Source organism: Pseudopipra pipra, chromosome 2 (genome assembly GCF_036250125.1).
Source record: "Pseudopipra pipra isolate bDixPip1 chromosome 2, bDixPip1.hap1, whole genome shotgun sequence".
Classification (NCBI taxonomy): domain Eukaryota; kingdom Metazoa; phylum Chordata; class Aves; order Passeriformes; family Pipridae; genus Pseudopipra; species Pseudopipra pipra.
Window position 1 is genome coordinate 20,702,326 of NC_087550.1, and position 27,944 is coordinate 20,730,269.

The 27,944-nt window shown below is 40.5% G+C and overlaps 1 long non-coding RNA gene across 1 annotated transcript; it reads right to left on the reverse strand.

The window, feature by feature from the left end:
• Positions 1-10,444: 10,444 nt before the first annotated feature.
• Positions 10,445-17,848, reverse strand: LOC135406665 (uncharacterized). The gene is made up of 3 exons (XR_010426403.1): positions 17,760-17,848; positions 16,500-16,584; positions 10,445-10,540 (listed from the first exon to the last, which is right to left on the reverse strand). It is a non-coding gene; the product is annotated as an uncharacterized LOC135406665 (long non-coding RNA).
• Positions 17,849-27,944: the final 10,096 nt, after the last annotated feature.

The window sequence follows — 27,944 nt, forward strand, 5'->3', positions numbered from 1 at the left end:
CCTGTCTGGCATTTATCCCCTCACTGGAGGCTCCAGTAGTGATTTCATGGGTACAAAACACTAGTGGAAAGAAGGGAAGGAGGGAAGGAGTTGTAGGGGAGAACTATTGTGCTAGAATTATGTTAGCATTATTTTAAAATATTCCCGTTATCGACACAAACATAACTTCACTGGAAAAACCTTCCTTCTGTACAGATGCCCGATGTATGTTTTGCCACCTGGCATCAGCAAAACAGACAATAGCACTGAGCCTGCAGGCCTCCTGAGGGCTCTCCGCAGCAATCAGCATCCCCACTGCCTGTGACCCCAGGGGAGCCTTGGCAAGGCAGGGCAGCTCTGCTGCAGTGCAGTACAGTGTCTTTAAAGCCAGGATGGTTGGTTCTCCAGCTGTTTCTGGCAGACACACCAACGGAGGCACTGAAGGGCTGCTATCATACAAATGTTCTGTGAGGCTTAAGTGACTAACATTTGACTTTTTTTGTATGTGGATAATTGGTTTCATATTTTGTAAGTTGATATGCATTATTTATTTGTTGTGTGTTTCCTTATCAGCTTATTTTCATCATGGATTTAATCGTTGAAATAGAAAGATGGCTAGTTTTAATGATGAAATGCTACAGTGGCATTCGTGCCCATCCTTTTATATATATTATATTTAGTGTTTACTTAGTTTTGAATTGAGCCAACTAATGCTTGTATTTTCTTTACTGAACTGGGCAATAGCCTTCCATGAGCTCCCTCCCTGTAGTACTTAAGTGCATCCATATTTGGTAGGTTGCAGCACTTTTCTGTGGGGAAGGGGAAAAGTGAGATATTCTTAGTTTAGTGGAAATCAGCATGGAATTCCTTAAACAGAAGAAGTCGGCCTGAAGCATTTTAAAATAACTTGAAATTTACAGAAACAGAGTTTTACCTTCAAGTTATGAAGAGAGTTCTGACTACATGTTAAGGTGTGTTGGGGCTCTGTTCAGTCACTCAGTGACTCTCGTTTAAGGCATTAACACAGCTGTCAGGGTTAGGGCACAATTATGATCACATTAGCTTATGCAAGCAAAAATGGCCAAGTTATTTATATCTACGATGTCTCTAGTTCTCGGCCCACATGTGCCAACAGCTACCTGATACTTTTTAGTATCTTTAGTACTTTTATTAATAGTGAGAATTACTTAATAATTGTCTGTAGGCAGCTTAGCTAAATAACTGAATACTTCAATGCAATTCTTCTATGTGTCCCAGAGAACCTCACTGGATCACTGGTGTAGTACCTTCTTGCCTTGAGTGGCAGGGGATGGGTATCAGAGCCACACATTTGTCTAAGAAATGCTTATAGAAACCACTGTAAGCCAAAATAATGCCAGACAGCAGTAAGTAATACGGTGCTGTTCAACACGTTCGTGACCAGGTGTTATGAGACAGAGGCCCCATTCTACTGGGTGGCCCAAAGGCTGTCAGAGCAGCTGGTCCAGAGTTTCTGAGGCACAGCCCACTCCTCCTGGCCCTGCAGCAGAATGGCTGAGCCATCCTGTAACGCCAGGCCCTGTGATCATAGCAGAGAACTACTGGGCTCAGGGTAGGCATCAGCTTGTGACTCGTTTCTGTGCAGCTCAGCTGCCAGCCCTGGGAGCTTCAGTGCTGCTCCTGCTAAGTGCAGCAGTGGATGGCAGCTGGGATCAGGCATGTTTTAAAGGTATTTTTAGTATTTTCTATGCACAAGCTGAGAAGAGGCTTGGTTACACTGAGTATGAGGTATTTCAGTGTATATACAGTGATATTTTCTTTGTGTGTGTGTGTGTATACATATGGACATGACGGTATCTTTTCACAACAATAAAAAACTATTTCCAAAATATTTTTTCTATAAAATTCATGCAGAGACTATGAGTTGGACACGGATAAGGCATCTTAGCCATGACCATTTAAGCATGTAGGACCAGAAAGTCTGTTTTTTGTTTGGTTTTTTTTTTTCAACAGGGGTTGGCTAAGCTGTTAAACTCCTTTGCTAACAGAAGTGCCAAATGTAGTTCATTAACGCTTGTGAGATTGTAGTCTAAATATTCATTCTGGAAAGCACATACCTAAGTACCTTCTTTCAGTGAAACTCTTTGCCCATTTTGAAGATGTTTTGTCCCTAATCAAAGAGCCAAAGCATGTCATTACTAAGGCGATCTCGAAATCTTAAAACCAAAACTGACTCCCTCTGCTTCAAACCTCTTCACCTGAACTGTTTGGTGATGCATCTTGCAACATGCCAAGAACTTAGTGAATGACTGACTTTCTTTGACATTTTCCCAATCTAAAGCAGAGATAAAGTACTCTAAATATCCTAACAAAAAAAAATAAAAAAAGCCCAACCCAAACCAGTTCAATGTATAAATCTACCAGTCACTTATTGGTTAACATGCAGGTTTTTGATTGCTAAAAGTTAAAAATGCAGGTTCAAATGACTTTGCTTAATATAAGAGCATGAAAAGCCGTTATTGTTTACTAAACACTGACATGTCTATCAGCATCTGTGGCCCTCCTCAAGGCTTGAAATACAATAAAATGAGGCTCTGCAGAACACTACCAGCTGCCCCTTTAACAGGGGATCTCGAACAAACAGCAACTCATGTTGGAACACATCTACTGCAAAAGCTACTCAGTGCAAGTTCTGCCTATACTATTTCTGGGGTCTCTCAAGGCCTTCTCTGGTGCCTCAAGGTACCAGAATTCTACCACAGCTGGAAATTTAAACAGAAAACAAGTCTTCTTAGCTTCAAGACCAACAGCATTTCAAGAACTGTGTGCTTGTCTTTTATTTGGTAGCTTTTTAGCAAAGCACAGAGCCTTGGACACCAGAAAGCTAAAAGAGTAACTGAGTATCTATTCTGTTAAGCTCCAGGCTTCCTGTACTGCTGGGTAACAATTTGGTTCCAGAAAATAGATTTCTTCAGGTCCTCAGAAGTAGCTGAAACTATGAATTTCTCATCTCCTCCAAAAAAAAGAAAGCATAAATAAACTCGTTAGAGTTTTAAGAACTTACAGCTTAAATGTTAAAATGGAAAAAGTCTTCAACAATCAAGACTTTCACTCATGTTCCTCATCAGACCTGCTGGAATCAGTCCGTGTTGTGAATGGCTGCAGAAGGAGTATGGGAGCACTCCGAGCGCTCTCCCACATGGAGTCTGTGGACAGCAGGCGTGCTAAGGTGCCAGAGCTCCAGTGCAGGGCCAGTCACCTCATTCTATTAAAACACAAAGCAAAAATATTGACCAATACCAATTTGTCTGTCTATCTGTAAGCATTGGAGGACGGACACAGACTGACTTTGTATAGCACAGGAAATGTGCCAGGGCATTGTTACTGTTTAAAAATTAGTAGAAAGCACACAGGACTTTTGTGGCCCTTTGTTTACTTGAAATGTACTATAACACCAGCAGTATTTCTGTCTTTCCACTACTTGATCCAGTTTGGGAACAGATGTGTTATGTTCTATGTAACATTGATCCATTTGCTTTTGTTTCTCAACTGAAAAAAAAAAAATTCCAAAGCTGTTTCTAGGCTAGGAATTCTTTTCATTTGTCAGTCCAAAGAGGAAGGTTTTGGCATTGCCATGTGCAACACTAGTTGGCTCTCTTCCTCTGAACTATTAATAACCCCCAGAAATTTTAGTTGAGTTCCTGTCCTCTTAGACTCTTGCCCATGCTGCTTCTGACCCTCCTTGCTGGGTCACCCACTGCACTGTGTGGTGGGAAACACATTCATGGTGGGCAGGTCTTCTTGGAGGATGGCAGCAGGCTGCAGGACTAAAATGATGTTTTGCCTGAGGTGCTGCAGCTGTTCTGAAGGAGTCAGCTGAACACCACCTCCAAACCTGCACTTTTAGATTTCCTGTGTTTCCAATTAAACACAAAACCAGATTTCAACTTTCATTTGTTTCAGGATGAGAAATACCCTCAGTACTGGAATTTTGTGGGACAGATGCCAATTTATTATATTTTGTAAAAATCAGTTTTACCGTCAGCACATCTAAGGACTACGTTTCTGTGCTAAATGTATAAGTTGGAGTAAACTACACTTAAAGCTTGACCTTCTGTAAGGGGACACCAGCGCACTGCCAGCTCCCATTTATACAACCAAAACAACAAAAAAACACTGTCTTGAATCATTGGAGGTTTAAGTGTTGTTCAAAAATCTCATATTAAACACAAATCAGACTTAGTCCTAACTGGAGTTGTGATTGCATCTCCACAGCTGATTACCAGATGGGGAAACTATGCCTTTCTGGAAAGGCTGACGTAGCTTGAACAGAAATGAAAATGGGAACAATAATGGATACAGCCATACATCAAAACTTTATGCAGTAACACGGGCATGTGTCTGGATAAAAGAGGGCAAGTGAAGAGGTAGATTGTCAGAGGTAAGCCTACAAGCAATCCCAAGAGGGAAAGATTTCCATCTGCTCATGGAAGACAGCTACAAGGAAATTCACTCAGCTCCACCTAAAGGGATTATATGATCTCTCATCCCAGAAAGGGAGGGGAATGCAAAACAGTGCCAGCAGCAGCACAGGGCTTGAGTCTCCCAGCATGACCTACAGGTAACTGCTGGCTCAGTTCACTGTTCACAGTTCCCATCATCTGCTCAGTAAGGGAGTGGCTGTTGTTCCCGTCCCTAATTTGAGATGGGAAGATCAGAACTTTTTGATCCACAAAAATGCTTTATACAGTTTTCCAGTAAACCAGAGACTGCTGCACAGCTTTCTATTTTTTGTCTTTTATTATTTCTTCTTTAAAGTTTTGATTAAAAAAATCAAAACACACCAGCAAAAAAAAAAAAAAAAAGAAAATCAACACAACTTTACCACACTTATTTTTAGGGTTTTCTTTCTACATCCTTCCCTTAGGCATGAATGGAAAGCCACAGCCATGATAGGAAGGCAGTGTGGTGCTACAGAGCTCTCACATGTGGAGTTCTCACTTTGCCCTTCTTGCCACCACAGTAGCATTTATAATGTCAGCATGTCCATATCTGCTTAAAAAAACATCAAGCCAAATAATCCCACACTAAAATATTGTCCCAAGGCTTGCAGGAAATGTGACTGGGAGCCTCATACCTGTAGAGATTGACCTTTCAGGAGACTCAAATCTTTTGCATTATGCATCAAGCTCCTGATGGGACATGTCTAATGCAACACTGAATACACCAAACTAACAGAAAGCAGATTCGGTGGGTATGTGACTTATGAGTAAGGCTGATGGGAAGTGTTTTTGGAGCCATCTCTCAGCACACCATATGACACCACTGACATTTTTCAAGGAGCAAAGCACACAAGAACTTTGCCCTTACCTGCCAAGAAAAAAGGAGATGGAAGTGTCTGGTAAGGCATTTGAAGTAGAGAACCAGTCTACTTGCAGAGAACCACCAGCTTGCAGGCAGCCAAACAGTCTCCAAAAAGGGACAATTTAGCCTGGAAAGAAGGAATAAAGTGATGCTAAGAAAAACAAAACAAAAGAACAGGTTATTATTTTAAAGGTTAAAAACATCCCATAATCACTATCATTTGATATACACTCAAGTCAGTAAGCTGCCCCTGGCTAAGCAACCTTAATATTGCTTTGAGAAGAGCAGGGCAGAACTCTGACTATTTTGCCCCCAGTCAGGCCCTCTGCAACCTGCTGCTGCCACATCTAGAGATAAGCAAGGAGGAAGGATTAAGTACACCATATGTATCTATCAGTGGAGGTTAAATGGAAAATTTTACTTCTGAAATATTAGTAAGGGATGTGCATGACCAAGTATTGCTGAGGTTCTGCATTTCACTGCTCAGAGCTGTCTGGTATCAAGTATTCAAGCTGCCTGTGAACAAACTTGTAAACCATCAACCATTTCTCCAGATGGAACACTGCAGCGTCCCATGTCATGATATAAAAACCTGATTAACTGTGATGACCAGTATTTTCCATAAACATTTAACAAAACTTCCCATTGTTTAATTACTAGTGTGCAAAAAGCAGATGATTTTATAACATGAAAGACTTGAGCTGGCAGATCATGGGGAAAAAAAAGCCCACAAGAAAACCCATTAATATAGGAGAGTTATTCAACCCTGTAATATAAAAACCCAAAGATGTGAATTTTTCAACCCTTGTGTGAACCTCTCATGAACATTTTTAAAACCAGCTCTAGTTAACTAAGCCTCTTGACATACAAGGTCAGAACGGTTGTGTGCAGTCCCCATTCTGCTCTGGAAAATGGGAAGCCTCAAAACTAGCAAAGATCAGTCAGCAAACAGAGGACACATTCAGGGGCCAAATTTGAAAATCAAAAGTATTTATCCAGTTTTAAATGAAAGACCATGCAAAATCCCACATGCAATTAATTCTGAAGAACAGAACTGATACAGCAAAATACAATTACTTACTCTTTGATAGGATTTTCTATCATCAGGTGTCTCACACATCTGGGTTTACTTGTACATGTCAGGACTTCTGCTGATCTACACTGTGCTTTCCTCAGAACCCTGCCACTTTGAGCTTTCTTGCCTCTAGTTATTATCAAAGAGCTTCAGCTTGGAGTGGCCTAATTAGAACTTGGTTCAAATTAAAGAAGAAACCAGCCCACTAGCAACAGCAATACTAACTATTCTACATCTATGTGAATTGGATTTCACTTCAGAATGCTTTTGAGGGTAGGAAAAATGAGAAAAAGAAGGGGAGAAAAGCAGACAAAAGACAAAGCTTGGCTACAGTCTGGGGCAGCGCCAACAGCTCAGATACAAGTCTATGGGAGGCTGTAGAAACAGAAAGCAAGCTGTCCCATCCATCTTTTTAAAGGTTCTCACTAAGGGCAGAAATAAGGACTGATGTATTTTCACAACAGGAATGAAAGCAGCAGAATTCCTTGAGCTTTGGAGGAAGCCTGGAGGGACATTTTCCCTGCAGGACGTGAGACGCTCAAGGAAATAGTAATTTCAGCTTTGTCTGTTTGGTATGTGCAGTGAAACATCTGCTCTGTTTTTCCATACACAGAGCATGGTAAAATCAGAGTTAAAAAAGCTAACCTCTGAAATGAACTCTGAAATGAACTAGAGCCAAAGCAAAGAATACCTTCAAAATGGGGGAGGAAGGGCTAAAAGAACACTCGAGTTTCTTACTAGTGCCAAAGCTCACAATTTGAAATCTCTCTACCTTTCCACATTTTTTTCCACGAACATATAAAGAAAAATCAAACTCTGTTTCAGTCTTTTTCAAAACATAGGCCATTCTTCCTTAATTTCCCAAATGAAATTTTCTATTTTTATTATCCCTTACCCTTAGTGACTGCATACGCTGATGCCTTCCTCCAAACTCCAATCCTGCATGCCACTGTGGCAACATATTTATCTGTAGCAAATTCCAGATACCACTCTGACTACACTTCCTTTATTCAGAGGCTGAGAAGAGAATGTCCTCCTATCAATCCAGCTGTGTCTTCATTTTCAATCTAGCTGTAATAAAATACTGCAAGAGTTTTTTCCAAAGCAGGTGTAGTGGTTTTTTGTTTGTTCTGATGCCAGATGTATAAAGCCCTTCTCATATTCATTCCAATTCCATGGCACAGCTGACGGTCTGCACCTTTATACCTGCTGATGTGGGGCGGAGATACTACGCTTTCTGCACTGCTTATGGTACCAAAAGTCATATCTGGAGTCTCATTCTACATCCCAAGGAGCAAAAAGAGATGTATCAGCCTACTCTAGTTACATTTTTGGTTGATTCCAACTGACTAAATCTCATTTGCAGCTGCCTTCAAAATACCATATGGATGGAGATAGGTGATTCTCCAGAGCATCAGCAAGAAAGTCCGATGCAACCACAGCCTGACAAGCAACTGTCAGCTCAGAGTCAAACTCTTCTCCCAGTATAACTAGGGTTATACTGTATATATATATATACTGCCAGTATAACATGGCAACAAAGTTGCCACATAATATGAGAACCTCAGTCAATATCAGACTAAAATGGAAGACTTCTAGCTTAGCTTTGATTCAGAACAATGGTCTACAGGTAAAGATCCTGTGCAGGGTAACACAGACCGAAGGTCAGTGTGGGCTAACCTGCCTTCTGGGGTAAGCTATTCTACATGGACTAGGAGGCCCCTCAGTTTGCTTCTAGCACTAGTTTGAGCACAGCAAAGCTGGCTCCAGGCCTGTGCAGGGGAGCTCACAGGACACACAAGTGATGGTTTTATCAGTGCTGATCCACTGCCTTGATCAGCAACGGAGATCTGGAAAAGCAGGTTGGCAGCAGCTGGCAATTGCTGGCCCGAAAGGGTCATCCCACAGGGGCAGCCAGCATTGCTCTCTTCATTGCCCCTGCATTCACAGCAGGTGCCCTCTCAGCAAGACCCCTATCCACACCTTCCCATGAGTAGGGAGACCAAGCTTGCTCCCTCATGATCAGTTTGGCCAAGAAGTGTTTCTCTACCTTCGTTGGGTAGTCACTTCTGGCACACTCACAGCACTGTGCTGGTTCTCCAAACAGAGGCAGGGTTGAAGGGTGCTGGGTACTGCTCATTGCCAAGGATGGTAACATGAATTGCAGCTGCCAAACAGACATTTTCCAGTGTCTTCTGGGCAGACAGAACCACAAAAACAAAAGTGTTCTCTGGTTTAAGGTTCTGAGGGCAGTTCTCATAGCTTACTGTAGAAACTGGTTCCACAACTGACTCCTCTCCAGAAGACATTAACTACATGTATAGCCTTTGCTTCTTAAAGGAAGAGTGAAAAAATGTAGTCCTATTCAAACTGTCAGCATAAGCCCTCACATTTTTCTTACTTTGAAATTATTTCTTTAAATCATGCTGGAAATCTTAAACCTATCACTATTAAAAAGCAACCTGTCAACTCAGATATTTACACACTACAGAAAAATCTGCTGCAAGGTGTTTCTGAAGATTAAATGCTTTAATTTCTTTATAAATAAATGATATTTACTAACATGCTGACAGAGCTGACAGTATAATAGAAAACATTGCTCAGAAGAACACAGCTGTTCAGCTAAACGACCTTAATTCCAGTACTAGTGTTTTGCACCTACCACTGCAATATCTGGACTGAAGCAGAAGCTGCTTCAGTGGTGATACAACCACATTAAACATATTTCTTCATTATGACCAAATGTTAAATCTTCAGTCCCATTCTAGAAGCAGCGTGTTGTAATCAGGGTGCTTTCTGCACAAATCTGGCTGAACATCCCCCTCTGGACACTTAATAGCCTGAAGAACATCCAGCCATTGAATCCCTAAGTGTGTCCTACAGCTCCAGAGTTGATCATCAGCCAGTCTCAAAACATCCTGGTCTAGATAAACTCCTTCAACTCTGATCTTTTCCATAGCATCTCCCTCCAAAATTGCCATCTACCCCATCAGTCACCAAGGTCCAACCTTTAATGTCTTCCCTGTATCTTAAATAAACCCTGCTCCCAGAACCTCAGAACAGTCTCATCCCAGTCTGGTAGATTCTTACAGCAGTGACAGTAAGCACTGGCCATTCCTCACAGTATAACACTTTTTTGGTAGTAATAATTAGATATTATCCACCAGAACACATATCGCTTCCCAAGTTATCACACTTATTTGCAGTTTGCCTCTCTACTGAGGCTGTCAGTGACAGTCCACATCCACAGGAGACTGCAGTGATGTCACCAACTCATTTCACGGAAGCCCCCAGCTCACTATCCAAGGACAATTAATTTTCTAGTTGGCACTGAATCTGAGGAACACACATAAAACTCCACATACTTTAACTTACACTTCATCTGAACATTGCCCACATAAATAAGCACAGACACTAATGAAAGAGAGATGTCAACACTAAAAGGTGTTGAAAATTATTTTAGGAATAATGAATGCTTTGGGGATTAACTGTACCATATGGTACCTTTCACCTCCAACTTACTGGTACAAATCCAGCTAGAGCAGCGTGGATAAAAGCCTTTACCATCTGGTGACTTATTACTTTATGGAAAATAAACAGGTGTTTACATCTCACACACACACACAAAATCCACCACCATAACTGGAAATCTTGTTGGCTTTCTCAGTAGAGAGAACAAAGAGGGACAGAAAACTCTTCTCCCAGTATAACTGGTCTATTTACGTGAGAAGTGAGGACAGCTGAATGCCAAGTACTACTACCACCCACTACCAGAAACTAAAATATGATCTACCATTTTTCCAGTCTTTATTAGGAAACAGGAGGATTTATGGCTTTCAAACCTAAATCTCATCTACTGCTTTCCTCCCACACACACCCCCTGAAGCAGTAGGTGTAACAATATTCTCTTTTCCTACAAGCTTTATCTAGCTTGTATTCTTAAATCATCACTGCTGTAACAGCACTACTATACAATATTTCACATCTAGCAGCCCTCATATCAGCTGTAACAAGGAAGTCTGAAGTAATCAGCACTCATACCTCAGTGAATTCTTTTGAACATCAATCCTTTTTATTCAAGAGAACTGAGTTTGAATTTCCTGGTTTCTTTATAAATTTGCTCTCCCATGCTCCAACTTCTCCCTATGGCACAGAAAGAAGATTTTTAAAAAATAAAATTACTATTGTCATTATTATTTTATGAAACATATAAGCATATTAATTTTACTAAATATTAATAAACATATTAATTTTAAAATTAACAGCAACAGGTACATAAGTATCCTCTGAGTTTCCTCTTCTCAATTTGTCACTTGGAAATGTGAAAATCACTTTTTGTATAGCAGAAGTTACTGGTAGTTTAATATATCTTGTCTTTGTTAGTGGCACATGCGAGCTTCTCTGAATAAATCAAAACTGGAATAGTCTGAAGCTAATTTGCTTGTCTTATTTAAAGTTCTCTTTTTATCCTGGAGCAAGTAGTGGTTTTTTTGGCTAAGGCAGAATGCAGCTACTTTCACATCACTTAATGACCAGAAGCACAAATCACATCAGAGAAATCTCTTAAGTTTCCTTGGCAAATCTGCACCTGTTGTGTTGTAGCCTCTTAATCAAAAAACCAATAAGTATTCTTATTTCATTATCCCATGTACACATTGGACACTATGGATCAAAGGCATGGTGATGCAGTCCAGAGAATTTCTGTTCTTCCTCCTTTGACTGTTTTATCAGTACAATTAACACACACCAAGTATGACAAAGCTAGAAATAACTAAGAGAGATTAAGATCTGCCAGAAACATCATCCTAAAAATCATCTTATATCTTTTCATACACCAGTCACATTAGCTCCCTGGTCTGACCACCTGTGTCTAGATACACTGCCTGGCAGGGCTCCCCAGGGAAAATTTCCATGCATCTGCTAAACTTTTCCAGGTATCTTTGAGCTTTTATCCTTAGTCTGACAAATAGACACATAAAACATCTATGACTACTAAGTTATCAAATATTTGGAGGCAAAAGCAGCCCTGTACAACAGAGAACAGTTTTCATTACTTCAAAATGACCAAGCTCCAGGCTCTAGTTTAAACACAGTATGCACCTAGGTCACTGTAACAACTTCTCACTTTGCTTCCAGTTCTTGTGTGCTATTAATCATACAGTTGCTGAACCACAGTGGAACTCCTGGGTGAATTAATGTGCAAGGTTTCAAGGGGTGCTCTTCTCAAAATAAAGTGCAATGCATGAATGGTTACTCAAGAGTTTCAAAATGACCAGAAAGTGCACAAGCTCAGATGCTGTGGTATCAGCCATGGCCTGCTAGAAAGTCTTAACCCATTTTAGGATTTGCCTGGCACTTATCCATTTAAGATTTTAATCCAAAGTCTTTGTCCTTTAGATTCCTGTATGTATTTGTGGCACAGACAGAAGGTAAGACTGCTTAATTTGAGCCTTGCTTTCAGATAGTCCTGATAAGATTCCTGTCTCTTGTCAAAAGGAATGACTTCTTTAAGGCTCTCTGCTGGTGCACTACTCTAGCAAGTTTTCCCAGGAGAACAACAACAACAACAAAAAAAACAAAACCAAAATCAAAAAAGCAAGCATTTGACACATGTTTAAATGCAATTACAAGATGGCTGAAACTAGAGGAAATCCTGGAAAAGAGATAAAGGGAAAAAGTCTGCTTTGAAACAGACCACAAAACATCAACACAAGCTTGCAGTGCTCTAAAAAAGGTAAACCAGAAGCAATGGGAGGTACCAGGGACTCTGTCATCCCCATAAAACCAGCTCATACCAGACTGCAGTGGCATTTGCAAGGCAAAACAGGTGGCTTATTGGATGCTGCATAAAAACTGAGCAAAGATCCCAAGAGGGTCGGTAAACTGTCCAAATCACAAAAAGGGCATAATCTAAGCTTTCAGTGCCTTCCCACAATTTTCAGCTCCTCTGGGACCATGCATCCCAAAAGGCAGAGAAATCATTGGTTCATCTGCACATTGCAAAGACTGTAAACATTTAGAAGCCTTGTCATCCATGTAGGAGAATACATCATCACAACCATAATCATAACCATGGATGCAGTAACATTATTCTGGGCAAAGCTTAAACCCAGATTTCAGATCTTAGGTGCTAATCATCTGATTTACTTTTGTAGTAATATACAAGGAAAACTGCCTCTAATTTTGTAATCAGCAAGCTTCCTCACTGTCAGAGAAAGACTCTAAGCCTGTGGATCTACCCATGCAACAAAAGAGCCCTCAGCAAAGCTCAGGTGGAGCCTACAGGCAAAACAAGTCAGTGATCAGTATCAGCCACCCTAAAAACTGTGGATAACACAGGTGCCATTGCAGAGGCTGCTAAACCTACATACTTTACACCTTCTCCCTGTACCCACCTGGGCACTTCTGCTGCCAGGCTGTCATGGCTAGATGCTACACAGCTTTGTGCTCAGCTGAGCAGGGAGCCCAAGCCAGCAGAAAGCCCCCGTCGTAACAAGTGTTTGAGCTATATCATATGAATTGGCTGCTCACCTGGCTTCATTTGTGCCAATGCTGGCACAGGGGCAAGGAATGCAGTCTGAGTACAAGGGATGGTGGGACTTCTATTTCTGGCAGCAACCTATGTGTTTAAGTTTCATAATCAACATAAGTCATAGTGAGTATTTTGTACCCGACCAACAGACTACACAGATTTCTGTAGGAACACTACTACTCTCTGCCCATCGGCTTCTTCAGTATTTTACAATATTCCCTTTCAGCCCTCTCAGTGGGATTCCTACTAAAACCTCAAACTATCAGAATATCTGAGGAAAACAATCAGAGTCCCAAATCCAGCATGCTCTTCTTCGGTAGAGAGAAGGGAAAGTGCAAGGGAGAAAACACTTTCTCATTCCAATGTTCACATATAGTTTGAGGCTGGGATGTCCTTTTTCTTGGCTATTGAAGACAAAGCTGGAAGGATTGCAAAATCTTTTTGTTCGTTAATGACTCAAAAATAAGGATATAAGTGTGTCTACACGTAGACATCTCTTACTTGTCCAGTTAACTCTCCAGGCGGGGAGGGGAGAATAAAAAAATAAGTAAAATAAAACATTTAATTCTTTTTTTTTAAATGACACACAACTATTGCAGCAGAGTGCAGTGCTATTAGATGTACCAGAATACACTCAGAATAAAAGCAGGTGTGTGCTAAGAGTATATTCTCTATATCTTGTCATTTTCCCTCCCCCAGTTTATCTTTTAGTCTCCGATTCTTTGCACTCTCCTTTAATTATCTCAACTTCTCCCACTCCTTAGCCGCATTTCTTATAGTATGAATATAATATTTCATTTTCTCCTTTCATAAAGTGTAACTTGAATGAGTCTTGCACACCTGAATATCACCTGATTTTCTCATGTCCTATCTCAGGTGTCTCAACTTTAAACAGTACTTTGTGTCCATTTATATCTGGTTGTCTTTCCTTGATCATACTGTTATGCCCTAAGTTCAACATCATGAGCTCATAATTGAAAAGAAGGACTACAATGTGTCTGTCTTGCTATTCACCTGTAATAAGGGAAGCTATCTGATACTGCATCTTCTTCTGAAGGAGGCACCTTGCATACAAAGACATTTAACAAGATCCACTGATCTGATAATGAACTTAGAAAAACTGGACAACAAATGAGAAGCTCTATTCTTGCATTCAATCACACAGTGGCTCTGGAGGGGCTGCTCAGATTCTGGACTCACTCCCACTTGGAGTCCTCAAATCCAGATATTCTTCCCCGCAGCCTTCTAAAATGGGACACCTTAATCTAACTTCCAAGAGGGAAATGTGATGGCCATTCTTGAAGGCACCTGACAGCAATACCTTTTGACATGAGCATGTATGTGTACTTCATCCTTGTCCTCATCTGCACCCCTGATTCAGCTGACCATGCAAAGCTAACATACTGCTTCAGCCTTCACCATCTGTCCTCATCCGCTTTTGGCAATTCGGGCTTACATTCTGTACATGACTACCATGATATAGATAAGCCTCACTTACATGAAACTGCTTTTACTAGGCATAGTATACCTGTGTAGTATGCATAAAAAAAGCATAATTTTGTACGCACAGCGAGTTTGCACTGTCCTTTTCTCTGAAACAGAGGCAAAACTCAGGACCAAAGGGAATAATGCTATTGAAAGTTAATGCATGCACATACACTGGAATTTTCCTCAGTGGCTCACATTCTTAATTCTGTCCAAAGGGAGCTTCTTCCCTCAAGTCGTATCTACACACATGACTCAAATACGATTTTCACAAACTGTTCACAAAGGAATTAATTAAGTTTTGATTAATCTTTTGTCGACTTCTGCATCCTGACCTGAGTTTCATCTTTTTTCCAGACCATTCTGTCGTGGTCTTAAATACAACATGGTTGAAAATAATCTTGTATTCTTCTGTAGAGATACTATACTTGTGACACTGACCACAGCATTTTTATCTGTCTCTCTCTCCTCTCTGGCCTCTGCCCACTATTTCTTTCCTTGGAATACCTATAAAATCTGATCTCTCTCATCAGTCGGATTTTTTTTTAGCCCCATCACCATTGGCTTTCTATACTCACCACATTTCTTTAGAGCTATTCAGTGTAGTAATACTTAGGTAGTTACCCTAATTAGTAGCTTCAGTTACAGTTCACTGATTTGCCACCCTCATAAGCTTGGGAGCTCTATCAGGACTCATCATCTGTCTCCAGGAACATACTAACCTCCTCTTCCATTTTACTGCCTCACTGTACTGCCATCCCATCCCACTTTGTGCCACTATCCTTTGCTGTCCCATTGTCTGCACTACCTTCAGTAGAAAACTGTTTTTCACAACTATCTGTAGAGATTTCCCTGTCTTCCTCTCTGAAACACTTTTAATCATGATTTCCCACCCCAACCCCACAGACAGGCTTCTCCAGTAGGAAATCTGCCCAACAGATGTATCCAATTAGTGCTGCTAACTTAAAAAAAATGACCAATCCGAACTTACCAAAACCTAAGAAAAGGAAATTTAACTTCTTTGTAATAACACAGAGAAATACATCCCATTCCCAGTTTTTTAATATAGCCATAAACAGACCATTCTCATATTCTGAAATTACATCTGGCCTCGTAAGTTTAGTTTGCAGAATCATGTTAATTTTTCTCAACCCTGGGCCACAGTGCTCGCTGTCACAGGCTTTCTATATTATCTTAGGAAAGTTACTAAGTTACTAAATATCTGGAAGTCTGGAGCACCTGGTTCATCTTGTTCATATGCATGGTAGAAAAACAATTCTGATCTGTGCACCTGTTTCCCAATTTATTAATTTTTCTCCTCCAATAATTAGACAGGGATAATATTAGTGCATCATCTGGGTGTTGAAGAGGGTAATTAAGCACTTGAGGAAGGTTCACATATAAGTTGTACAAATGCATTGCAGTAAAAGAGTAAAACTATAACCCAGCCAAAGCCAATAAATCTGCCAAACAATAAACATAGAAGCAAAGCAGTGCAACTATCTCAAACTCTAATTGTGTAGAACAAATAAAGATTTATGAAAGATACTATCAGCCACTAAACATGTATTACCTATCCTTCAAGTTACATCTAGAAAATTCTCTGTGTTTGTATTGTTCACCTTGTGTCTCATTAACCTCAATGTCATGGTCTAGCAAGCTGTCAGGTGGCATAACTATAATTGTTGTCTTAAATTAAAACTGCATGCTGAACTACCAGCACAAGGGCTCATTAGAAAGAATAAAGGAGAAAACCTGGCCAAACTTCTCTTTAATTTTCATTTATCCTTTAAGGACAATCAAGAGAGCAGATGGTCTATCATTCCTGAACAGCTTCTGACTAAAGAGAGCTGATCCATTTATTTAAGAGTCTTATCTCCTGTCAGTCCTGTCTTTGGCAAATAATAAGGTTTCCCCTTATTACAAGAATGCTTTTCCGATAGGCCTGGAAAAATTTAAGCTTTCCTGTCAGTCAGATGAGCCCCTTTATCCCATTTGGCAACAAACCCAAACGTCTGTAAAAATAGACTGCCATCTGACTAAGCAACTGGGAGACTGAAAGACACATGCTGGAATGCAGCCAACCTGAATAATAGTTAATCAGCTGATGCTTTTCCAGCAACACCTTCTGGCTGCTCGTAAAACATATGAGACTTCTTTCAATAGTGCACTGAGAAATAAAACAAAAAAAAAAGTGAGCATTTGCTTTGTTTTCTTTGCTGTTGGTTTTATGAGTTCTCTGCAGAAAGTTTCATGTTATTTTCTTTTCACCTTTTGTACTTCTCTCGCCTCTTTCACTTTTTGGGACAGAAGGGAAAGATAACTGACTCAAAAGCAGACATAGTTCAGAAGGCCTAAAAGACTTCTATGTAAAGACTAATGTAACACACACCAGTCTGACAGTTTGGCATAGAGGAGTGACCATTGTTGGCTATTTGGAAGGCAACAGACCAATATGGATTAGTCTTTGTGAGAGTGAAGTATTTCATCGTACTCTGATAGTATATTATTAGATAGTCTTGAAGACATTCCATGGAACACTAGAAGACTAGGTGAGCAATTAATTCAACACATCTCCAGAAAACTACCATGTTTTTATAGTATCCCAGAGAAATGTGAATTTTAGAGGAAAACATATGTGTCTCAGTCCTCTGCTAAAGCCTTCTAGGAGAGAAAGACATCTACAAGATGTAACTACAACTGGTTTAGGGAAAATTTCCACTTTCTACTAAAACTCCACAACAGAAAAATTCTGACTGGAAATTGCACATCACTGACTGATCCTTTGAATGCTGCTGGAAGGCAAGCAAGCTATTTACCACTTTGCAATAGAGAAAAGCTAAATTACTTGGCACAACCCATTTGCCACCATGCAGGAGTTTTGTTTGCACGGCTGCTTTTTAAAAACCAACAATGAAATCCTTTTGCAAACAAAATGGTAGCAAACAGCTTGATACAAACAATAAATGTAAATTCTCCCTATTCTGCCTACTCTGCATGTAATTTTAGTGGATAGTGAAAACTTCAGATCTTGCAGAGGATATGTCCTTAGATCCCAGAGCAGACAGGCAAATTTCCAACTTGCTTCCTTTTAAATACGGTAATTAGTTCTTGATCTTGAATTTTTTTAATTGGGTACCAAAAAAGGAGTCCTCTGAGAATCAAATTTTGCTACTGGAAAGCCTGTAAAGAGAAAATTGTATATATTATATGTATAAATATAAATGTATATATTAAAAAGGAAGAGATGTTTAGATCACGGCAAAAACGGGAACTCCTCATTTCTTCAAATGATACTCTAATCTGTTAGAAGGAAGGTCAATTTAGGATTATTTTAGTACATACTTTCTATTAGCTGGGGGCCTCCTGCTCACCCATATGCTGTTTTTCCTTTTAAGTGCAGCAAGGACTATTCATCCCAGTCAGGGAGCTGCATGCAGTCAAACTAAATTACTGCCTTTGTGCTGACAAGGATCAAATGAACATTTGGGGTCAAAAAAACCTGTAGCCACTAAGCTAATTATAGCTGGGGGTGAGTGTGCGGGGGAGGAGAGATGAGAGCTGGCTGGCTGGACTTGAGCAAGTGATGCGAGTAAACCTGCACAAGTGGTGCAGAGTTTATTGTAATGGCAAGAGTTTATTGCAATGTAAATGCTGGCATGAGAACTTGAGTCATAACTTTCTCCTAGCCCAGAAAAGTAGGAAATGTGAGCTGTTGATTGTAACATGTTCTCAGCTCTCAGCAGCATGAGTAAAAAGAGCATGTTCTGTTGCCAATTTCTATTCTTTTTTCTTTTAGTACTTATTTCTGGGGTGTGTGCTTTGCAGTACCTGTCTTTTGCGTATTTTTTTCCATCAGCTATCAAAGCTGCACTCATCAGTATACTTTGAGAGGCAGCTGAAAGGAGAGAGGAAAGTGGGTGTCTTATGGCCATAAAAGTAATAACCATTTAGAGAGTTTTATCCTGTTCAAGCAAAGCCAAGCTTCTAGTCCAGACTGGCCCCCAGCCTTTTTCCTCTCAGTTTGAGTGAGCATCAATGGCTGGACAAAAAGGTGTATTGCAAGGAACTCTCCCTGTAGTCAGGCTGAGTTGTTTTGTGATGTGTTACAGATTTTCATGAAAGAAACTGAAGTTCAGTAACCTCCTCTACAGAGGCAATGTGTAAGCTTCTGATTAAACAAGATCCAGCTTAAAAAAAAATGCATCTGTTGATAAACTTGCCATTATTTCAAAAGGATGTGTTTGAAGCAAGCAGTACTTGAGGTAATGCCTTCCTGATCCGCAGATCCGCTTCCCATGATAACTGGAAGGCTTATTTCACTTTCCAAGAAGTTCTACCTGGCTATTGGTCATGTTGGGCCAATATCATGACAGAAGTAGGATTTAGTTCCTACATCATTACACAGCAATGCAATCACTGCTCCACATTCTCCTTCTGGTAACAATTATGTTGTTTTTCTGGCAGCCAAATTGTTCATGTAACCGGTGGACACATACACACAAATAATAATAATAATAATAATAATAAAACCAAACAAAATTCTAAACAAACAAAGCAAAGCAAACAAAAGCCCAAAACAAAAACAAAACCCGCAAAACATAAAAAACCAAGCAACCAAGAAATCTTGCTGTCACATCCCTCTTAAAAGAATAAGAAATCCTATTATGGCAAAGGATTCCATTACAGACTTTTTCATCCCTTAGAGATGACTCCCTCCTTTAAGATTCCCCACTTTTATTAATCCAAAACATTTTTATGAGTCTCAAATTGTATTTTTACATATTCAACCATGAGAAAATAATTTCTGTTCACTGAACTATTCACTATGTCTGTCATCATCATGGCTAGGCTTCGCGAACGAAGATTTGGGGACTATGTCTGTACTGCACAATAAATCCCAATATAGAAACGCCTCGTCTGGCCCTTCTGGACAAAGAGGGGTTGTACCATGACAGCTCCTACCCAAATGCAGAGACAGCACAGAGCTGCACACCAGCAAGCTGCACCACCTTGGGCTTACTAACAGTGTACTGACACAGTGATGATGCATCCAGCTCCAAAATGGGTGCAGCCTCTACCAGGAAGGCACATTGTGCCCCCATAGCACAGTACTCAGCACTCAAAACCTCTGGCCCAGCTTGCTGAGTTATCTGTTGTACCAACAGCTAAAAGCCTGCAGCAACTGGAAAGAACAGAAACCTCATGGTTCAGGCCTGAATCTAACCCCGGGATTAGGGATTAAAAGCACGGGTTTTCAGGGCAAAAGCAAAACAATCTGTTTCAGTGAGTGAAAACCTCATGTGGAAACCAGATGAACCAATACTGGCTCTTGCCACCTGAAGGTAGTACAATACTAGGAAGTTTCTTTAGACAGTATCTAGTTCCATACAGGGACTAAGATTTCAGAAATACATGTCACACAGCATATGTAAGAGAAAGATGAAGTCCCACTGCTGCTACCTCTCAAAGACTCATCTCTTTTTGCTCCCTGCAGTTCCATCCTTGAACTAAAATCAGAAAACCACCACTGCTCTCACTACCTTCTCTCTGTTTCCAAAACTACTAAGTGGGTTAAAAGCCTTTTCTTCAAATTCTTTTCCAGGCTTTACTGATCCAGCTTCTATCTTCTGCAAGCTGAGAGTTCTAACATCTCCCACAATAAGATGAAGAAAGTTTTCTTCATTCTCACTGAGCTTAATTTTGCTATACTTGTTGAATTTAAAAAAAAAATAAAATATTCAGCACATACTTCAGCAAGCAGTACTTTTTCTTCCTACAGCTTCTTGAAGAGAATTAAGCCCAACTAAATGTAGCATTTTCGACAGCCTATAAAATATGTTACCACAAACATGTTCCTCCCATAAAAGAAAGCACCTTTACCATCTCCTGTTTTTGTCCCTTAAAATTAGCTGACTTACCTATCACTCGCTTTGCCTGCATTCAAGAAAATATCCTCCGTGTGTTGGTACAGACACCGCATGAATCAAACTTCTTTTGGTAAAATAACCAAAAATCACAAAAACACCCAACAAATCCAAATCCAACAAATAGAATTTCAGGGAATCCTTGCTTTGATTTCAGTGAAGTTTTTCAGTGAGTAAGGCTCATCTTAACTGCAAGCTAGTTAAGGACAATGTTGACAACTTGCAAGCACAGAACCAAGAAACACTTGTCGCATTACTGTATGAAAGTCAGCTGTGCATCCTATGTATTTCAAAAAAGAGATTGAGGCAACATGTAAACAGCACAGGAGCACAAACCACTAACTTTAATGCAAGTCAAAAGATGGACAGTGTTGCTTTAATACAGTATTATCAGTCAGATGTAGTGCTAGTGCAACATACTTAGAAGTTTTGACCTACAAAGTCCTGAATGAACTGTGACTCTGCAGTGGCAGTCCCTCATGCAGCAGTGACATTTCTAGTGAGTGATATCGCTACAAGATCTTGAGCAGGAAACCCCTGCATTATTCTTTATAGCCTGACAACTTAAGACAAGTCTTTTAAACTTGTTTTTTCTCTCCTAATTTATGATTAAAAGAAGAAAGCCTGGAGTGAGAAGCAAGATATTAATATACGTGCGAATTGCTGCCCTGCTATTGTATCACTGGCTATGGGCTTGCTTCTGGCACAATTTCTGTTCCATTACTGCTTGCCTTCTCATCATGTTGCCTATGGAGCAGCAGCACACATGCAAAAAATATTTGCCTTTTGGTTTACCTGGTCCTCTCTACTAATTTATGATCATACCAGACACATACTGAAACCTTCTCAAAATTATCCCTGCTACAATTGTGATTGTGGTCTTTTTGTTTCTGCTGTAAGAGGGGAGTAACACCTTTGATTTGAACTAGGAATAGAATCATGGAATATCTTAAGTTGGAAGGAATGCATTAGGATCGTTGAGTCCAGCTTGCTCCTCCTCACAGGACTACTTAAAACTAAACCATATGACTAAAAGCGCCAGCCAGACACTTCTTGAACTCTGACAGGCTTGGTGTTGTGACCCCTTCCCTGCCCTCTCCATGAGGAACCTTTTCCTAATGTCCAATCCAGACTGTGTGCTGGAGATGCTTAAGCCCATACCCCGTTACTGCTGGGTCACTTATTTCTCAAACAGAATCATTATGCACACAAAGCTGGGGCAGCAGCGTGGTGTCCTCAGAATCAGAGGCATGGACACAGGTGTGCCTGGGAATGGCCAAGCCCGAATCCAAGCCGTGATCTCCGGGTAGTCTCAGCCTGCCGTCTGCCACGCTGCCCGGCACGAACGGTCCCCTCGAGGGGAGCCAAGCAGCTGCCACATCCCGCATCCAAGCACTGGAGTGGGCCGCCCACCGGGATATCCCGCTCCCACTGAGGTATCCCGCTCCCGAGGACTCAGGGCCACCCGGGGCTGCCGCGCTCCGGTCGCCAGAGGGAGCCAGAGGCTCAGGCGTCGGGGCCGGGCTGGACACCATGGAAAGTACCGCATATCCTGCGTGATATAAGTAATACTGGCCATAATTACACATTAACAGCGTATTAAAATACCTTTTAATAAGTCTTCGTACATAATTGTATGTAGCTGGTATTTCTGCACCTGGCATGGGGCAACCCCGGATGTTCGTACAGAATGACATGCTGGAAAGTGGTGCCGTGGGAAGGGACCTGGGAGTCCTGGTCAACAGCAAGTTAAATATGAGTCAGCAGTGCCCTGGCAGCCAGCAGGGCCAGCCGTGTCCTGGGGAGCATCAGGCAAAGCATCACCAGCCAGTCGAGGGAGGGGATTGTCCTGCTCTGCTCAAGTGCAGTTTTGGGCACCACAATGTAAGAAAGATATTAAGCCATTAGAGAGCGTCCAAAGGAGGGCAATGAAGATGGTGAAGGGCCTTGAGGGGAAGCCATATGAGAAGCAGCTGAGGTCACTTTGTTCAGCTTGGAGAAGAGGAGACTGAGGGGAGATCTCGTTGCAGTTACAACTTCCTTGTGAGGTGAAGAGAAGGGGCAGGCACTGATCTCTTCTCTGTGGTGACCAGTGACAGGACCAGAGGGAATGGCCCAAAGTTGTGTCAGAGGAGGTTTAGATTGGATTTATATTCTTTAGAAAGAGGTTCTTCACCAAGACGGTGGTTGGGTGCTGGAACAGGCTCCCCAGGGGAAGTGATCACACCACCAAGCCTGACAGAGTTCAAGAAGCATTTGGACAATACTTTTGGGCACATGGTGCACACATTCTTGGGAATGGGTGCAGGAATGGCCAGGAGTTGGGCTCGATAATCTTTGCGGGTCCCTTCCAACTGAGCACATTCTGTGATTCTGAGATTTGACTGGTATGTATTTCATTTCCTATGAAATCATGCTTCCATAGGAATCAAAGCATCAACACATTGAACTCCCTACCCCAGCTGTTAATTGGCAATATCATCTGCCTCAGAGCAAAGTTTTTCTCTAGGGAACTATTTTGGCACTGAGTGTTTTATGGTGTTGAAATCCAGAGGTTATCTGAACTTGGTATGAAGCAAATCAATGTGAAGTCTGCTACTTCTGTTTGACCAAAAGCCTTTGCAACATAAAGACACACAAACTCAGTACCCCTGTTCTTTCAACAGCCACTTATTGCATACGCTCCTGTATGTTGCCTAACCATGGAGGTTTATGTTCCTGTTTATTTGCAATATTTTCATTCTTCCAAACCTCATGACATTTCTATCACCACTGTTTCTATCACTTTTGTTTCTCTGTGTCTCAGACAGAATTCTATTTAACTTGTATACCCATGCATAAGGCACATAAAGCACTGCTGCTGAGCGTACACAGATGAGCACAGGTGGTGAAACTTCATTTGGTGAAGTGGCTCAATATGTTCAACTGTGACAGCAAATTTGAAAGAAATTCTGCCAAGTAAATAACATCATGTCAAACGCCATTTCACAAGGCACTATCATATGTATTGTACTTTCTAAAGATAAAGCTCATTAGTAACAGGAGGACAGCTGAAAAACAAATACTAAGTTCATTCTCCTTGCAAGGTATGAAGCATTCTTTGCAAACCCCACGATTTTCAGTTCCTAATGCCTAAGGTGTAGTACTGGACTAACAGTGGCAAAATCTCAGCCCTCGCTTCAGTGCTCCTTGAGAAGGAGAGAACAACTGCTCTCTCCAGTAAATACCATTCACTCATAAACTCTCTTGGTTAAAATAAAAATTAAGTTCATAAAACATCCCATGTTCAGACCCATGTAATGGTCATAGTCTCATAACTTTACAAGAAGTAAAGTTTTAACATGAAATTGAATTCATCTTCCTGTCACTCAGTTTTATAGATATTTTCTACATTCCATCTCAGTTGTATCCTGTGAATGTATCATCCAAGCTGTCAGAGCAAAGAGAAGCAGTAACACCAAATAAAGGAAAGTTATATCTTTGTATCAGCTAATCTGATCCTGCTTAAGCTTCATATTTAAGATACTATTTTTCAGTCTAGTTTTATGAACTTTTCTTGCAAACAGGTGAATATGAAGTAATAACTGACGTGTGCTGGAAAAAAAATAAAGATGACTCAGAACCACACAAATGTCAGAAAACCATCAGGCACTCCTGATCCCACCAAGAAGAGTCTTTTGTAACTTTACTTGAAGAAATAGCTGCATTATGATGGCTGGATACAACTCAACACAATGCAATGGGTCTAGATCTTTTAGTAGTTCTTTGCTCTACCACTGTTTTGGAAATGCTGTCACTTAAGGGTATGTCTTCCAAAAAATCACACTCATTCTGTGTGTTAAAGATGTGGATAAAAACCCTAACCACATCAGTTCAAATCAGCAACCGTGCCACTTAACCAGGAAAGAATTTATAATAGGGAGGGAAAGATGCTCCAAGATTAACATCTATTGAAACTGAAGGAGGCAGAGCAGAAATTTGCCTTGCATATACCAGGAAGAGGAGTTATTTAAGTTCAGACTTTGGACTTTATACCCAGCAAATCATGCATTTGTAGGAGTGTGTTGCAAGCCAGCATCACCCCAGAGTGCCTGTGTGTCCCGAGATACTATGCCTTGCTTCTCAGAAGAGTGTGCTAGCTGAGGCTCATCTCTGCATTGCATGGCTTCAGCCCAGGGCTGGCCAGCAGCCACCTGGCACTAGGCACAGGCGAGAGCACGCTTGTGTCTGCCTGCTAAATACCATGCAAATGACCCCTTACTTTACGGTTCTGGTATGAAAGGGACTGCACTGTCCAAGAACACACAGTGAAAAGAATATAGTTACACGGTAAAAATAAAAAGAAGATAGGAAGAGGATTCAAGATAGGCAATACACATCAGCTGAACTGCATTCATGCTGGTGGACTGAAGGGAATATAGATCAGAGTACATTTTATCCTACTATTACATTGCCTAACATTAAGAAAAACTCTTGTTGATTTTTTATAAAATTGCTATTAGAATGAGATCTAACCTCTATATAAACTGCAACTAATTGCCTGTGGCACCTGTAGTTGACCTGAATTTAGAGCCTTAGATACCTAAACTGTGAGTGATGGTGTTTGAGAGCTCACTAAAGCTGTGCACATGCCTAGCATGCTGGCAGGCCGCTAGAATTTGACTAGCATTCTGTACTCCATGGAAAATATCAACTCCATTAGCATACATACAGCTCAGCTTCACATGTAAACACACTTGCACTTCATTAGCTGTTCACCAGCTAAGAGGAAAGCAAAAGCCAAACTGCCATGGATTGTGTTTAACATTTTATTTCATCAGTCTGTATTACTAACCTCTCGTACTTTCTACAAGTATGAAGAATGCAAATGGCAACTGCATTGAAAATTGTGTAGAGTCAGCTTGCAACAATTATCTCATTTTGATGCATATATTATCTCATTTTGAACATACAAGCAGTTTAGTTTTTGGATCTTCACCTTCAGAAAGTTTGCTTCAGGTCTTAAGAACCTTGAAAACCTCCAACTTTCTCTTCCCTCCTGCAACACCTCCCCCCACTTTCCTGCAACCCCCAAATCATATCCAACCAAAAACCCCCCACAAACAAAATAAGAGTTTCTTTCCTGGACAAGAGACCAAAGGTATTTTCCAGATTTTACAAGACTAGTTGTATTTTTCAGACTGGTCAGGGATAGGGAAGAAAGCCAAGTGAACAATAAGGAGTTGACAATATAGCTGCAGTTTGTGTTTCTTTCTGTGGTGACTGAGGATTTTATATGAGAGATATTCTTCTTTTCCTCCATGAGAAAAAAGTTATCAACACATTTTAATTTCACTCAGACCCAGATATTCTCATAGAGAAGTGCTCTAACTGATGTTGTGAATTACCAGTCAGGGATTACCTCACGTGTTTGGCCAACGAGGACAGTTTACTAAATTGCCAGTCCTCTGTCCAACAAAATTATTCCCTTGCCTACTTCAGGATACAGCTTTGAGAGGCCTATTGCTTGTTCCCTCCTTACTCTGAAGAGTCTGTGCTGGCTCTTTAGAGACACACTGGATGCCTTGAGTCAAGGTTGCCATCCTTGTTGAAAGTACTGCCACAGTTACTGCGGGGACTGTTCGGGTTTCCTGGCTGCAGTCGTCAATCATCCCAGGAGAAGGGACTTATTACGACATTGCTTGTTTCTCTTCCACTGCAAAGATAAAGCAGCAGGACAGACATCATTGTGCTGTAACTATCCCAGCGCTGGAGTGAGGGAGGTCTATACCACCTGAAGTTATACTACAAAAGAGGAACAAACTTATGTATGTTGACAAGGGCCAAGTCAGATACAAAACCCAAGAACCGGCCAACTGTTGTGAAAAAAGAAATAATCCAATATGCAGATAAAACCTCTCAACAAATCATTCATAGGAACTGCTGGTGAGGTAGGTGGTCAGAGGGCCATCTTACATTCAGTAGCATAACACAAGCTCTCTCAGAGTTTGAGTTTGTTGCCTGTATGAAAGAGTTGAAAGACTGAGGAATTAGGCTCTTTGAATAAGATGGTATTTCTCTTCATCTCATGTCTAGCTATTGTATATTGACTGAGATAACAGTTTTGCATGACTGTATTTACCAGCTTTCATAATATTGTAAGATTTATGGGCTAACAGTATTCTCTACATTCCGAAACAAGTATATCAAAGCAACTCAGGCAAGGTCAAGTAGCAACTATTTCTTGCTAATCTAAAGACACTAGCTTGTTAAAAAGGCACAATGTGTGCTTTAGTACAGTAAGTCAACATCATGTCCAACTACTGTGAATAAAGTGTTCCTGTATGAACAATTATAAACCTTTTCCAGTGCAACACATTCAGCCTGGAAAGATGCAGTGAGCATCAGTGTACATATAAACTGGAAATTTTCCACCTATTTTATAGCAACAGTCAGGCTGTTTCTTGGAATTTGATTTCTTCTATGTTGTTTGCTTAGGAGGAATGGGACTTACTAAACACAAAACTCACTGTTCAAACCTGATAAATTCAACAACTTTCTAAGACTCTCTCGTCAGTTTGGTCTTCATGCTTCTGTACAATAATAGCATTTGGACAAATCTGGGAAGGGTAAGTGAGGACACATTCTATTTTGACTAAAACTGTGAAAAGGTACTATATTGTTTATAATGCACCTATCATAGTGGTATCTGAATACTAAGAACTTTAGCAGACAGGCTTTTAAAGCAAATAAACGGAAAGGATAATTTACATTCCTTTCTTAGGCATGCCATTTGGATGTATTACTTTTTTCCCCTCTCTTACAGATGTTAAGAAAGCAACTGCAGAGAAATCTCAAGTCCAATTATTGCAATACTCCAGAATAATAAGCTTTCTGCAAGGTTTATTCTGCTCAAATGCAATTCTCACTGATCACAGTGACTTATGTGTAATGAGCTCCAGATCATTCACCCCATACTGGCAAACAGAGAAAGACAGCTATTTCTAATATCAGTATATGGGTCATTCTCTTCCTTTAGATAGGAAATAAAATGTGAACTACAGAATTTAGATTTAGTTTACATTAAAGTTATTGATGTTGTGGCTTTGAAAGAGAAGAACTATTGTTTAATAAGTGATGCGGCCAACCAAAACAAAAAACTATATTATATTTTGGTTGATGTTTTAAAAAATTAATAAAATCCTGTCTGGTCTGAACAGGATCCATTTCTTTTCTAAGCTAGAATAGCATTTTGGAAGTCAAACTACTTTCTGATCAACATACCACACCAAATGAAGTCAAATAAGTACAGAGATGGGCTATTTAATCTGGAATCTTGGCCATCAGTGGCTAGCATCAAAAAATCACCAGAAGACAATAGAAATCTCACATTTCAGAGATCAAATCTGGGCAATATTTCAGTAAAATTTGGACCTAACAGTAAAAATCGCCAAAACCCTCGTAAATATAGACACAGATCTCTGGTTACTCTGTGTCCTAAATAGATCATCGCTACGTCAGAAAAATAAAAAATGTACCTTCAGAAGTACATCCACAGCTGTACAAGTGTAAGGCAGCTGCTATGTAGAGTAAGAATATACTTTATTTATTTCTGCCTGATAAA